At 40.5% G+C, this 14,149-nt stretch overlaps 2 protein-coding genes across 2 annotated transcripts in view; one reads left to right on the top strand and one right to left on the bottom strand.

The window, feature by feature from the left end:
* LOC135496064 (leucine-rich repeat and coiled-coil domain-containing protein 1-like) overlaps positions 1 to 14,149 on the bottom strand; it is a 106,283-nt gene that overhangs the window by 62,213 nt on the left and 29,921 nt on the right. The gene's annotated exons all lie outside the window — the stretch shown is intronic.
* The window catches only part of LOC135496065 (FMRFamide receptor-like), a 92,121-nt gene that overhangs the window by 52,795 nt on the left and 25,177 nt on the right, over positions 1 to 14,149 (top strand). Inside the window, exon 3 of the mRNA XM_064785178.1 lies at positions 6,396 to 6,422. The gene's annotated coding sequence lies outside the window, so the exon portion shown is untranslated. The remainder of the gene's footprint in view (positions 1 to 6,395; positions 6,423 to 14,149) is intronic.

Here is a 14,149-nt window from a genome sequence, read left to right as displayed (position 1 = left end):
CATCAAGTGTTGTCATAGAAGACATCATTGTATTCCAGGGGATGGATCGCAACGTGGAAAAGAACACCCTTCAGACATGCTGCAGGCGTCGGGAATGAACAGCTCAATCAGAACATCCGCCAGCATCCGATTCCAGGAATTTCATCAACATTGAAGAGGTTGCATGTCCTTTCGACTCCTTCTCTGACCTAAAGGGGATTTCTCACCACCACCGATTCAGTCTATTTTACAATTTCTCGAGAAATGAAAATGAACCTTCTTATTTCCTATCCAAAAGTCCAGTGCAGATCAGTTAGGCCTGATGAACATGTGGACAATAGGGTCTGCAATAGGGTCCCATCCAGCAGCTTGCGTATGACCTGATGATGCATCAATTAATAATTATGAGACTTATATAGCGCGAAATTCAACTGGTTTCAGTCGCTCAAAGTACTTCACATTATTACCCCTAGCTATTGGCCTGTACATTCGTGGTTCAAGCTCTACTCCTTGGGAGTATTACAGGTCCGAGCTGCAGCTATACAGCGCTCAGGACTAACATTCATAGTGTGCCAACTCTGCCAGCTAGGTACCCATTTACTCCTGGGTGGAGAGAAGCAAGTAGGGTTAAGTGCCTTGCTCAAAGACACAAAGACGAAACAGCAGTGACCCTTCCGAGAATCGAACCCACGACCTCCTGATTATGAGCCCGGTGCTCTAACCACTACGCCACTGATCTTCCCAATTGCCTTGACACTGACTGATGCGTGGGAAGGGCATTACATTCATCATAGGAAATACTCTTTAATCTCCGAGATAGAGCAGGGTGTGTCCCAAATAACAGAAGCCCAGACCCAAGTTCATTTCCTGCTTGTCCATTCGAGTACCAATCCTATAGACTGTAACATGACGTCCTATTCTTTTGAATTCTCGCCCAACGCCAGCCAGGACAATAATGGGCGATCATCAGCCAAGTATGATGACAATAATCCCGTCTGGATATGGCCTAATCGATTTCAGATACTGCCTCCTGGGGGAAATGCCCCAGTCAAATGGTCCGGCCATCCAGTAAGATGAGAGCAAATACATTAAGGACCCCCTCACTGAGAATTTATCTTGGTGCAGTCTTTGTGTCTTTGTTGGGAAGAGATTGCGCCGGACTGATCTGGGATTTGGATGGAGATGTTAATTGTCTGATTTATTCTTGGTCAGAATACAGCTTAACTAAATCAAAGCAATAGACTGGACTGCCCTGATAAATGCAAATGCAGTAATATAAACCATTTGGTGCTTGTATCTCAAGTCTTTATCACATGGAAAGACCCGTTAGGTTTAGCAAAAACCGCATCTCAAAATCACATGTGGCTGAGAATAAATGCCAATACGCAGCTAGCAAGAACAAATTTTACAGAATGTGACACATCTGTTTTTGTGAAAAGATTTGGCCTCAGATTGCCAACTTGATACCTTAAAAATGCCAATGGTGTAAAAAGCAGTTGTCTTATTTGTGGGCATGATATTTAACTATCTAATCAACGGAACTGCCAGGTGGGTCCTAAGCAAGCTGTAAGAATATTGACGAGAACATTTGTCTAGCACTCTGCGGGCCCTGTGTGAATCATATAAATATCATAAACAAAACTAACTTATGGCTTTACCACCTACGGTCTTATTAGAAACAAACCATGTTGAAGAGCAACGTCAATAGGCAGAATTATCTGTTATTGAAAAAACTTGTTAAACAAGAAACCATTTTTCGTGGGGAAACTCTTTGGGAAGCGCTTGGTGTAGTGGCGAGAGCGTAGGACTTCTGACCGAACGGTAGAGGGTTCAAATCCAAGGTTATTTGAGACGTCCCTCTTGTACGACATCCCTAAATCACGCAGCCCAGAGGCCATGCAACAGCCAAGCATTTGATTGTCATGTCATAACGATCATGATTTAAACGCCTAGCCCCCAGGCACTTTCATCAAAACACAATTACCCAGCTAGTTTGAGATGATTACAAGAGAGAATGATGCCATCACTTTAGCTTTGTAGTTCAGCCACGTCCAAGACGGTTGAGTCAGTTTGCGAATGTCAGAGTGGTTTAAGATGTCAACACGCTCCATGATCAAAGGGGAGAAATATAAGGCAACATATCCATAGATTGTTTGCTTGTGCAGTTTTTCCCTGATCTGCGTCCTTTGGTGGCCTTGTGTCCAAGACGGTTCAGTCAGTTCGTCAACGAGCTGGACACGCATACACCACTTGAGGTCAGGTAAACGAAATATCTTTACAGTACATCTTTATGGTCGAATTTGTAAGAGAATCACAATGGATCTTGAGGCACTGTCTGGCTTCTTTGACTACGAAGACGTTCTGTACAGATGTTTTCCTAACCCCAGGTGATGTACCTGCATCTCGCAAAAGGATTATCAAGATATTGGCTTCAAGTATGTTCGTCTTCCATGTTTACCAGGCGCGGCATTCTGCTCGGTGCTTCATGTAGTTCTGACGTCATTTTCCCGGGTGACGACGTCAGGCAGGGCAGCTTGACAGTTGTTAGTGTACTGTTTATCATTATTATGACATCAAATGACAAAATGTTGAAAACGACAGTTCATCTTTAAGGCAGGTATTGAAGAGTGCAGATAACTTCCCTAATAGACTCATGTGTCCCTCATCCAACTAAAGAGTGATCATCTTGTCGCAATGTAACACATTCACTTAGGCTAAGTCATACAAAGTATGGATTAAAGAAAATCCAATTCATACCAGGTCATACCCAAAAGCCATCAGAACATTTGCTGTCAGATCAGACATTTCTGGCTCAGTTGTTTGATGTTCTTTCATTGTTATTCTTAACATTCCTTCGTCTTCGAAGATCCCCTTGTATTCTGACACGTTTTCTTGATGTAAAATTATAGATTACCAAAAAGAACTTGATTCTTATTACGCTTGCTTGATGAGAACAGAACTGATTAGATGTCTTGTCAGCTCCAAAAAGATGAAATACTCTAGTTTCACTGATCTAAGATGGTTTCTGAATATTCAAGTTTGGCTTGAAAATATTTGATGTCAATCAGTTTGGACAGACAATTGGCTTGCGACATCCATTATCTGATAGTCATGATGTCATGTTTTAGCTTGGCCTTTCTGTCGATTTTATAGAAATTAATAAAGTGGTCTTAGATTGGTGAAATTAGAGTATTTGAGTTGTAAGCGACAGTGTGATTCAATGGCTCAATGTTTATGATTCACGTTCTGTCATTCCAGTATTTCACTGTTCTGCTATGTATCATAAGCCCATGTAAGGAACCGGTCTAAGATCGATGAAACTAGACTATTTGAGTTAGTCCGTGCAAGGAAGGCACATGTGTTCTCACAATGGCAAAAGCCATAGCACAAGTCTGTTGTCAGTTTCCTCAGGTTTGAATCATTTGTTTGATGCTTCATTGTCATTTCATTGCTTTGTCTTCAAAAAAATCTCTCGTATGCTGACAGGTCTTCATTACGGTTTACTAAAGAAGCCCATGTCTTTTTATTGTGCTGCCTGATTGGAACAGAGCTGATTGTATTCAGAATAGATTTAGTGAGTGATGTTTGAGTGTGTTTTCCGTTAGTCCGAATCGGTCTTTACACGACGAAGTCAAAACCGAAATCCAGGAACAGGACCACTTTCAGCTCAACACAATCATATCATTTCACTTATTATCATACTTCTTCCTCAATACCACTTACCAGAGCAGTGATATGGAAAACAGTTGCTAATTAGTCAAACAGGAACCAAGAATCCCGAGATACTTTTTGCCAACAGTCATATTCTTCAGCAAATACCAATTTTTTTCCACCCAAGTCATTAGCCGTCTTCTTCCCTGCCAACTGGACCAAAGATAACTGGTGACAAACTCGCTACAAAAACCTGCATCCTCATCTGCTTGCTGTGCTCAATCTTTCCACTAGATTTAACATCTTTCCATATCTCGCTTATACATTTCTATCAGAGAAAAAATGTATTCTTATTTCATCAGCGTTCGCTCAGCACTTTGAGGAGATTTTCTCACAGGGTATTCCTCCTCCAGGGGGTGGGCGTTTTTGTGTGGCACCACAGTTAGACGCCAATTGGCTTTATTGGCCTAGTGAATCTGACTTCGGCGAGAGGTTGAGTCCACGCAAGCTTCTCAGCTTTAACACCAGTGAAATTTTAAAACTTTGTCCCCCATTCTCCCTGCTCTGTCTTGGGTTGCTTGGCCACAAAACAATAAAACAAACCGGTCTTCTCTTACTTTAAATGCAATTCGTCAATAAGTAAAACAGAGTTACAATCACCAGTTCTTCTGAATAATCAATGGTGTTTTAGGGTGACGATTTGATGCCTTTTTACGCAGCCAGCGCTTATCAATCACTTTCACCTTCTACAGGAAAAATCTAACACAAATATACTAACAGCAAGATAAATGGCATTCAGTTTTTTCCCCAACTCCGTGGTAATCCCCAAATTGTTTTTGTGAAGAGTGGTATATTAGCATGACCATTTGTCATCTAGTATTGTTTGTGTCTAGTCAGCCTGGACAACTGTAACTGCCAAACTTTTATGCCACATCAGATTTGCCAGCAGAAGTTCTTCAAAAAAAACCATTTCATTTTTGCGGACACAAAATTTTCCTCAGATTTTTTCCACCCCCAACATGTTATTTCTCGATATTTTGATTTTCATGGATCTTAATTTTCAATGGTTTCTCCATCTATTCACGATATTTCATAAGAAGAAAAAAAGTATCATAAATTTCTTTTGCCTTACTTCCACTGTGGGTGGGTCCATTAGGGACTCCATCAAAGGCTACCAAGCAGAACTTATTGCAAGACGCAACTGAATTCAAATAGAATTTTAGTAACGCATCATTTAATTGCATCTTACAAGCATATTTACATTCAAAGCATCAGACATTTCCAAGGAATATGCTTCTGCTTAGTGTGAGACGGATAACCGGATAGCTGGGGAAACCTACTGCAACTTAGAACTGATTTGAAGAGAATTGACCAGAACTTTAGTGACTTTAGAACTTCATGGTCTAATAGTCCCTTTAAATATAGACGGGGTGAATTGATAAGACGGTGTATCCCCATTTCGCCTACACCCATTTCGCCTACACCCATTTCGCCTATTACCCATTTCGCCTACCCCCATTTCGCCTACCCCCATTTCACCTACACCCATTTCGCCTACTCACCATTTCGCCTACACCCACTTCGCCTATTCACCATTTCGCCTACACACCATTTCGCCTACTCACCATTTCGCCTACTAAAAAGGAAAAGAGTGGTGTGCGCTGGACATTTGAACAATTTTACGAATTGTTGAGCTTGGTTTTTTTCCTTTATATTATGGTATATTTCCCAGTTAAACTTTACCATACTTTATCATTCCAACCCGGCCTCTTGAGACAAGACCACCATTGATTTTTTACAACAGTTAATTCATACAACAGTAGGACCTCTCTATTAAGGACACCCTTGGGACTGACAGCTTTTGTCCTTAATAGAGAGGTGGCCTGATTAGAGAGGTCGAATTGAATGAAAACAACCAATTTAGGACCAAACCTGGTGTCTTTGATAGAGAGGTTGTCCTTGACAGAGAGGTTTCCACTAAGGGAGGTTCTACTGTATGGTGAACTTTGCTGCCCGCAACCAACATTTCTAATTGTGAGCATTTTTTTAGCCATTTCTTTGGTTGCACTTGGGTCTGAAAGAGATTTGTATCACTATGCAACTGCAGCCCACCCCACCCCCCAAAAACACACCATGGCACACAACTCACATGTGGTTGTAGAAAAAGCATTGGACTGTGTATAGCCTTTCTTACTGGTAAGTGAAATGCATGAGTTATATTAAGTATGGATTAATCTTTACAAGGTTATTTCCAAGACAATGACCAGACCAATAAGTTTGTTACCCAAGACAATTAACATCAGCCATGACAGATTAGACAATACAGGAGAATGAAGGAGCTTGGGTCACATGACTTGCCAAACATTTTGATCAACTGGTTTCAACTGGTGTGGGGGCACAGTCCAGGCTTTGCTATGGGCTGGAGAGTGTGTGAAAATGAGAGTCTTCAAAAGACCTCCTTCTATTTTGGATTATATAGGTTTTATTCAATTTTTATATGAGGAAACATTACTGAATTAGCCTGGGGCATCTTAAGGTTGGTGTGCTGATGAAATGTCCTTTTTGACCACCATTTAGTGTCCGTTTTCTTGAGAATTTCTTTCAGGCAAGCTGATGATATTGACGACCATTTCCTAAATATGAGCACAAATTCAACTAAATGATTGGTATTTTAATAGCCTTTTTCATGTAATCTAGACCCGGTGTCAAAGTGCAACTAAATGGTAACAAGCCCATTACTATAAATATTTCTTTCTATCTTTCAGGGATGTGCCCCGGCCTCCCCTTCTAAGGTGAGTTACTTTTGTATCAATGCTGTGTTTTAACGATGAGGCTTTTTTGCAGCTCTAACTGTTTTGGCCCCCTGGCGCTAAAAGAGTTGGGTCGTACTGGAAACGGGTTTCAGAGGTCTCGGCTTGATTGCAGAATCCCTGACAAATGCTTCAAAGAGAGGTTTTGGTTGGGGTTAGCTATAGGAGGTCTCAATACATAGATTACAAAGTTTCAAGTAAAAAGCCGCAGTTGATAAGAAATGAGCCACAGCACCACCCCAATGGCCAATTTACGCCGTTTTCATTGCCAATCCACGCTGCCACCTGCACAACCTCATCACAGTCGTCATCTGCTTACGACTCATTCTATTTCAATCAACATGGCAACACGGCGTATGACATTATTACATCCTTTCGTTCAAGTCTCGTCACATCTCTTAAAGACCCTCAAACGTTTTGAGAGGAGTCTCCTTGAAGCACGAAGGAGAGTCACAGTTGGGAAAATCACTTAAAACTAGAGCTGAAAGTGACAGAGTGGAACTAAGTGCTCCAAGATGCTCGAAATTGAATTCCAATTAACGCCAAATAACAAGTTTGAGGCACAGCCTGCTGCAGAATTTCCTGGAATTATCGCAGGGTTGTTGACGGGTAAATCTGTGCGAAACCTGGATTTACAAGGCAGAGATTACCCCGAGACATATGCAAGAAAGATGATGCTTTCGTTTTGAAATACCAACTGATTCACAAACGTCATTATTTGATGCGAAAAGCATATCATACGCCCATTTTGAAAATCAGCCTCGGGTTACAAAACTAAGGTTAACTTGTTCGAATCCACTTTGATGTTTAAGGCATTGCATCAAAGTTCAAGATTTGGAAAGAATAATTCTGAGCCTAAGATATATACTTAAAAGTCACAATATTAAAAGTATAAGCCTACCTACGTAGCCTTATAGTGAGCAAAACAGTATTTGTTCCATGATTTTGCAAACTTTACAGGAAAATTTTCATTTAGATGCAATGAAGAAACTTTTCAAGTACAAATACACTAGTTGAACTTTTCAGAAGGATAATGTGTCATTTAGAATTAAACGCTTAAATCTAATGAAAAAGCAATCTGTCCCGTTATGAATCTAAGCGCCTTTAAATGATCAATCCAAATGCAAAAGTTTAAACAAACTGCTTTGACTTGGACGACATCAGAAAGATTTTCATCAACAAAAAAAAACATATCAAAAACTTCAACGGATTTGAATAATCAAAGTTCTGAAAGTGTGTAGGCTTTCTTAGGGAAAAGAAAGAGGCAAAACAGGGATGTTAGAACATGTAAAAGGGTCAGCAGACAGGCAATTTTTGTTGCAGCAACCTATGATATTTATCACATGCAGCAACCTATGATTTTTATCACATGTTTTTACTCACAAAAGCCAACAAAATGTCCAAATTCACACAAACGCAAAATCCTTCTCGTTATAATCTAAATATAGAATAATAACCTTACATCTTTTGTAAAATCTTCAAAGTGAAAATTGCAAAGATTTTTTACATTTTCAAAATTCTTGTCCATTAAAAGCACCAGAGTTATTTCAGCGGTGTGAAATGAATTTAGACATTGGAAGACATTACTACAGCATGGACAAAAGATGGTAAACTAATTAGCAAGCAGTTTTATTAGGCCACGATGCATGGAAGACAGGTCAGTCAAAGACAAAGGAATGCATTAATTACATTAGTGAGAAGCTAACGGCCTCATTACGAACAGAAGCCGTGAGCGGATTATCAGAATGAAACGTGGAATATCTGGACAATATTCACTAATGTTCGGAATTTAATTATCGCATTGGTGAAAAATTCCACAATCGTGGTATGATGGAATGTGATTCCGACTTAATTAACAAAAGCAGAAAAGTCTTTGATGTGAAGTTTTGGCAATGGAACATTGAACAATGTGCAATGCGCAATTAAAATGATGGATTCACTGATACGGATTACTGAAACTGGCAGCGGATGAAATTTCATTTCATGGTTATCGTTGGCAACTTTCAGAAAATGTGTGAAGTTTTTCCTTTAACTTTCATCTTTCATTATCGGTAAAGCCTTGATTTTCCTGTTGAAAAAACACAAATTCATTGACATTACAGTGGAACCTCCCTTGCCAGACACCCCTCAAAGGACACCCTCTCCATTAAAGACACTAGTTGGTTGTTTCCACTCAATGTGACCTCTCTAATCAGGACACCTCTTCATCAAGGACAGCACTCGTCAGTCCCGAGAGTGTCCTTAATAGAGAGGTTCTACTGTAGTTCACCCACCAGAAAACTGAAAAGCTAGTGAGGCTTTGGAAAATTGCAATTAGCAGGGGTTCAACATCACTGGCCCTAATTTGAATTACCCCAAAGACCAGCAATCCTTAATGCGCATACAAGGAACAATACACTTTAGTTTCCTGTTAAGAAATCACAATTTGCCATGTCTGAAGAACTTGTAGAGATCTGATCTGCAGGCACGCCTACTTAATCAAAGATGCGGGGTGATTTACCAGAATTACATGTTTTTTTTACTGCAATGAAAATGAAATACAAGCCAGAAAGGAGAAAAGTGATTAAATTATAGTTGATCAATTTCATGGATGACTACCATCTTGGACAGAGGTTGTTTTATGAAAATGTTGAAATGATTGGGTCGTGTCGTAAATGGTCTCAGATTACAAGTTACGAGGAAAAATCATGGGGGACATCATCTCCCACATGTCACAGACATGCTCTGCGGAATTATACTTAGCTTATATATGATATACGACACTATATAAACAGCAAATTGACCGGATGCGGGGAGGGTTGTAGATGGGTTTCAGATTATAAGTTACGAGGAAACCGCAGGGCATATCATCACAAGACACATTCTATGGTTTTGTACTTTAGTTAAATCACATATGTGACCCGCCATGACAAAACAGGTCGCATGTCGCTCTGAGCTTGACAGGTTGAGACAGACTGGTTGTTCATTTCACCATTGTCTGCCTTTTGTAAAATCGGAGCATATCAATTTCTTCTATTATGTCCTGGTGTCATTTTAGGCTCATCTTCTGTGCGACATGCGACTCATTTTGTCGTGGTGGGTCACATATGATATATGCTAGTTTCACCAATCCAGCACCATTTCTGAAGCCGTTTGTCCCAAGGGTCTGTCAGAGCATGGACGTATCATGACCATCGGAAAACTTGGTACCGCCCATCCATAGTCAATCCAAACTGCATGAATATGTTGACTAGTATCAAACAACCATACATGTGACTCGCTCTACCAAAACTAGGCGCTTGTCGCATCTGAACTTGACAGGTTGATACGGACTTGTTGTTCATTTCCCTATTGTTGACCTTTTGTGAAATCTATTACAAACTGATTTGGTCACATTCAACAAAAGGTCTACAATAGGGAAATGAACAACAAGTCCGTATCAACCTGTCAAGTTCAGATGCGACAAGCGCCTAGTTTTGGTAGAGCAGGTCACATATGCATTATAGAAAACTATAACACTGAATTGAAAGCCACGCTAGTTCACCCAGAATAGCAATCCTGCATTCTCGCCATGATTGAACTGGGATCCTAAGGCGTGGTAGCCAGCAGTGTTAGCCACTAGGTTATGAGGCTCCACAGACCTGACAACTATATTAGTCATGTATAAGATTCAAAGGTCGAGTATATACCTCTGATATTTCTCATAGTAGGCCTATCTCGTGACACCTTCTTCAACTTTTACTTTGCCATGTATTACAAAGACAAATGGAAAATTGACATTTTCTTGTATGAAAGAGAACTTGACAGAAACCTTTTATAACCTCTCTATACAGTACAAGTGGAGCGGAGGTATAGGGTTTTATAGATAAATCTGACCTACAACCTTTGAGATGCATCGTCACCAGATGAAACAAGAGAAAACCTTTTAAAAAACCCTTCCGAGAAGTTTCAACAAATACTCCTAGGACAATCCCAATAATCCGCTGATGACTTTTTTTTACAAAGAATCAATTATTAACAGAAGCGGAGAACTTGTAAAAAAGTTGTCCTCTTGTTCAGCAGACTACTTTTTATAGCAACAGTTGCTTTATCAATGTCAGGATTAGGCAAGGGGATGGATGAGACAGTGGAAGAGAGGTAAACTTGTGAAAGGAAAGGTGAGGGTTTGAGGATTGGCCTTTGAGACTCGTTACTGGCTTGATTCTCGGCCAGTGCCAACAAGGTACTTTCAACTGGCCTGAAATGGCCGCACTGACTGGGTTGTTGCATGTGTCTGAGTTTTTAAATGATTTTGACACATGCCCTAATGCAAATCCTTCAAGCACCTAATCCTCTAGGATATATTCCCGATGAGAGTAGGAGCATCACTCTCCCTGGACAGAATGCCAGGTTAACTTCCCAGGCAGCTCCTTTTTTACATTGACAAGCCTTCAAGAGTTCAACCAAAAACTCCCTGATGAGCCTAGCGCCCTGACCACTATGACACTCTTTATCCCAAGCACGACTGACAACAAATCATCAGTCATGCAAGAGTTATGCATGACCTCCTAATGAACTGCCTAGTGCCCTGACCACTATGCAACTCTTCTTCCCCAGCAAGACTGACAGAAATCATGTCATGCAACACTTTCCCTGATCCACTCAATCTGTGTCAACTCAACAGTAAAATCTCATCATCAGTCATGCGATCGCTAACTCAGTTAGAGGATAAAGCTGATTTCAGAGCACTTTTTAACTGGAACACGACGCATCTGACTGACCAAGGAGGTTAAAGCTGATTTCAGAGCACTTTTTAACTGGAACACGGCATCAACTAGAAAAGGCTAACTGACAGGTGCACGTCGATATAACATTTAAGCTTCTTTGATTTGTTCTGATTGTGCATTTCAAGGCCAACTTCAGAAAATAATCATGTCATAATAAGGTCGTCAATGTCGAAAATAACGAAAAGCTTCAAGATCACAAGAAAATATCCACCCCGTTAAAAATGCTTATTTCCTTTGATGAGACTATCATCTTTTAACTACCTCTGTGAGAAAAACAAGAAGAGTAATGTGATGGGATCCAATCTTTATGATAATGTTATTTCAAATGCCATCATGAAAACAAGTGGACTGAGTCAGAAGAGATCATCAGCAGATAACGTCATGAGCTGGTAGCTTAAAGTGATCTTATACTAGCATTATGGTTGTGACTTTGTCCTCTAAACACCAATTGAGCAAGCAAAGTTTAAAGTGATTTCATCCAAGCATCATGGTTGTGACTTTGTCCTCTAAACACCAATTGAGCAAGCACAGTTTAAAGTGATTTCATCCTAGCATCATGGTTGTGACCTTTGTCCTCTAAACACCAATTGAGCAAGCAAAGTTTAAAGTGATTTCATCCTAGCATCATGGTTGTGACCTTTGTCCTCTAAACACCAATTGAGCAAGCAAAGTTTAAAGTGATTTCATCCAAGCATCATGGTTGTGACTTTGTCCTCTAAACACCAATTGAGCAAGCACAGTTTAAAGTGATTTCATCCAAGCATCATGGTTGTGACCTTTGTCCTCTAAACACCAATTGAGCAAGCAAAGTTTAAAGTGATTTCATCCAAGCATCATGGTTGTGACCTTAGTCCTCAAAATATCCATTGAGCAAGCAATGTTTTAAGTGATTTCATCCTAGCATCATGGTTGTGACCTTTGTCCTCTAAACACCAATTGAGCAAGCAAAGTTTAAAGTGATTTCATCCTAGCATCATGGTTGTGACCTTTGTCCTCTAAACACCAATTGAGCAAGCAAAGTTTAAAGTGATTTCATCCTAGCATCATGGTTGTGACCTTAGTCCTCAAAATATCCATTGAGCAAGCAATATTTAAAGTGATTTTGTACTATCAACCGTGTGAAGAAGATTGAAATGTCTTCAGATAGAATGTCTGGGGAGCAAACTATTCGATTAGCGCTTAATCTGAGCTATTGACAGCCATGGCCTCTACAGAACCCATCCGTCAGAATACAATGGGGTCAGACACTTTTTCCAGGGGGACATTATCTACTTCTTTATCAGCATACGACGGAATGCTTCCGTAGAATGTGAAACCTGACGACCATCTTAAAAATTGGCAGCAGGACACGCCACCCGATTGGTGTAAAGAAGTTGTCACCCCTGGATGTGTTGATTATTCTGACCACATCGTCTGAAAAGCCGGACACATAACCCGACCGTGAGCAAGAAGGAAATGCCACAAGGCAGATGAAATGACCACGGACGGAAATGGCAGGAAAGTGGAGACGACCAGGCGGGAATGTCGATCATGCTTCATTAAAAGACGAGGCTCTGAACATGTCAGGAATGGCTGACAATATCTGCAGTCCTGCTTGCAGGGGCAGGGATACTCTAGGCTAGTCAGCGATCAGCAATGGGTCACTGGTAGTGAAAATGAAATATGAATAATATGTTATCCCAAAAGTGACAAAATGTCCCTTCACCACTTCACCAGAACTCAGGTGAATTACGCGAATGCTTCATATTGAATTCGTAAGGTGATTTGATAGTTTTCCCCCAATTGAAAAATACAACTTTGGGTCGGTCCAGAACTGATACTTTAGGGTCTTCTAGTAGTTCTTGTAGCACTTTCCAGAAGAACAACAAGCAGTTTGTTTTGTCAATGAGAGAATTGAAGGTCACTTTCGTAAAACCAGTCATTTCTATGATTCCCATGAGGAAATATCAGTGCAGAGAATGGTGATGAGACCCTGTGGAAGCCTTCCTGCGGCGATACTTGACCCGTTCTGTTATCGACGGAAGAAAAAATATGTCAGAAAAGTGGATGTGAGCAGCGTTGTTCTATTAACCATGGACAAGGCCATCAATTCAGTCGGTTTTTCACGCAATTAGGAACGCTGGGAGGGACTTGATAAAAAACCTAACCGTGTAATTGGATGGTAGGGCATGAGGAGGAATGAGCAGTGGTTTCTTGATGAGAACAGGTTTCCCTAAGGAGGTTGATCGTTTTACAAAAGTATTACTGCCATGAGGGACAAAGATCTCCCTCATTTGTGAATAGAACCAGCCAAATCTTGTCACGAGCACCGGCACAACAGATTTTTATCTCATGTGAAAATTATCGCAGGTTGCAGCAATCAAAACATAGGTGCTGACTGCATGTAGAGAAAAGGGAAAATAGTAGGCCCAAAAGATTTCCTTAGCTTTTCTTTAGGAACACAACATTCATATTAGCGCCTTTCACCCAACGTAACCAAATTTCACACAACAAGTTTTGAAGTCGTGGATGATGGTCTTTGCAAGTTAAATATAGATCTGTACTCAGCGCGCTTATATTGTTCAAAAGCTTCAAAATCGTCAATTATGCGCCGGTAGTACTGAAGTGAACACAGAATCCAACCCCGTTCGAATTGGCATCGAATTTTGCTGGTGTGTCCCTAGCAAAATCAACCATTTTCCCGCGTCGTACATAGATAAAACTACTGGGTAGATGTTGATTGCCTGTGGCCCTTAGGGCGACGACCTCTTATTCATCATCTTACATTCGATGCAGACTCACACGAAGCCATTACCTGATTAGCGATGATGTACGATTCCAATTATCGTGATTTATGAATACTATCATAAATGTGCATGGGTTTATGAATTTTTCATTTTATGCAGGGAATATAACTGACACACCAGAAGTTTATGGTTATGACGAAATGAAAAAAAGATGTAAGGCAGAAACTGCATTGTGTTG

This window comes from Lineus longissimus, chromosome 11 (genome assembly GCF_910592395.1).
Source record: "Lineus longissimus chromosome 11, tnLinLong1.2, whole genome shotgun sequence".
NCBI lineage: Eukaryota > Metazoa > Nemertea > Pilidiophora > Heteronemertea > Lineidae > Lineus > Lineus longissimus.
Note: the sequence above shows the minus strand (reverse complement) of the source record. Positions and strands in the feature narration are given on the sequence as shown.